Consider the following 2,128-nt stretch of genomic DNA (forward strand, 5'->3'; position numbering starts at 1 on the left):
TGAGGGAGGAGATGAGCCCTTCAAAATAGCCTGCTCCCTTAAGTAAAGGAGCTGTTTTCCTATTGGAGGAATCAGCACCCCAATCATCTTCTCACTAATTTCCCAAATGGCTTGCCCTTCCATCTCATTGTCTAATGAAATATAAATAATCACAGTCTTTTTAAAAAGTTTGGTACAAATATCCACATTATGAATTGCTTAAACTTTACATTACTGTTTAAAAAAACATGCTCATATAATAATTTTTCAGTTCCAAAGAGAAAAAAACGAATACTTCATAATCTTACTTAAGGTATTGGAGGTACTTGTTGACAAAGAATATAGAATAAGCATATGTTACCTGATTTTTCTTGTAAATTCTATGTTTTTGACTGTCTAGTAAAGAATTAGGGAGAACAATAAGCCAAACTGACTGAGGTTTAACTTCATATGCATGAGCAATCTCATTATACTTCTGAGGTAAAAACAATTTAAGACAAAAATACCACTTTTTCGTCCAATAATACTGTGTTTGACTTGTGCAAAACATGGAATTTCATAAATGCCATCTAAAATATAGCAAGTATTTGAATTAATGTTATGAACTATGCCATCAACTTTTCAGACAATTTACAACTTTAACTGTGTCAGGTAATGGTTTATTTTACCAATCTTATTTTGAAGAGCAACTTTTAGGGATTGTGGTAAGCTGTTTACATCAAGATATTTTACTGCAGAGTGTGGTTCCTTTCCCTCATGCAAAAAACATGTAGATGCAAGTGCATGAGCAACTTTCATTTGATGTCTTTCAGTCACTGTTTGAGTTACATTCTTAAAATTCCTAGTATTTACAATAAGTTTTTTAAAATACTGATGTTTAGCCTCAAAATTCATACACCACAAATTTCTAAGGTGTCCGAATTTCTCTATTTGTGATGGAAAGTGCATCATGAAATGATGTTTAGGTATTAAATTACCAAGAACAAATGTGCTCTTGAATTTTAGAAGATAGGATTCAATTAAGCTCCCTAAAAAGGGTAGAGAATCTTTCTCAATAACTGGACTGAAAATAAAATCCATACTTTGCCTCATTGTTATGTAAACATCCCATGCTGCAGAGCTCCCCACAGAGGTAAGATCAACAAGCTGAGGCAGGATTAGAAAAAGCTCTAACTTCTGTGAAGCTTTACCCACAGTCTTGCAACCACCACTAAAAAATGTCAGAAAAAGAATTAGGCTTATCACTGACAGGTAACCTCGTGTGAAGGAGGGATTCATTCGAATCTTTAACTGTAACAAGCTTCTCATTATAAAGTTGTTTAAGAACTAGCTCAACTGTGAGGGGAATGATTCCTTCAAGAAAGTCATGCATTATATCTGATGGAAATGCTTCAGGAACTTAATGCCATATATAGCTGCATCTGTTGCATCATCATCAATGAACTTGATTTGATCGGCATAAGCAGCATTATTCCTATCTCTAAGTTTAGATATGCATAATGTGTCCCTGAACTGAGAGTATTTTATAGAACAAAATCTACAAAAGGACCCTGAATTAAAATGTGTCTGAAAACCAGCGACAGAATGGGAAGATAAATTATCTCCCAGCACAACCTCCAATACTGCTGAAAGTTTAAGTTTTTTCGAGCCTGCCTCATACTCAATGCCATTTTCAAGAGTTTGCAAGTCTGTTAACAACGGTTCAAACAATGCTTGGTATGTGCAATCATATAATTTCAAATACTTATGCCCAGCTAGTAAGCACAAAAATATGGTATCTCTATTTCTGAAGATTTTAGGCAAGTTTCCAATTGTAAAATGCACTACAGTTAATTTGTACTCCCCTTGCTTGGCACCAATTAGATTGCAGAGTTCAAACTCATCTATGTAAATGTGAAGCTTACTAACACCTGTTGAAGAGCGTTCAGTATTATTACTGCACTCACCATCACAAGTGTCATATAAAACATTTGGGTGATGACTACTATGTTAATTTTTTTGCACTTGTTTCTGGACATCAATCCTTGAAAGAAATGCTTTTAGCATATCAATTATAAGGACATAATGATATGTGGAGTCTCTGTCATAAACAGATAATAAATATGTACGTGGTGCAACATAAGGAAAGTTTGATATAACATTGTTCTTT

General features: G+C 34.1%; 1 pseudogene; it reads right to left on the bottom strand.

Moving 5' to 3' along the window:
- Nucleotides 1-1,071, bottom strand: part of LOC137659966 (uncharacterized) — a 2,619-nt pseudogene extending 1,548 nt beyond the window's left edge.
- Nucleotides 1,072-2,128: the final 1,057 nt, after the last annotated feature.

The sequence above is a fragment of the Palaemon carinicauda genome, chromosome 20 (assembly GCF_036898095.1).
Source record: "Palaemon carinicauda isolate YSFRI2023 chromosome 20, ASM3689809v2, whole genome shotgun sequence".
NCBI classification, from domain to species: Eukaryota; Metazoa; Arthropoda; class Malacostraca; order Decapoda; family Palaemonidae; genus Palaemon; species Palaemon carinicauda.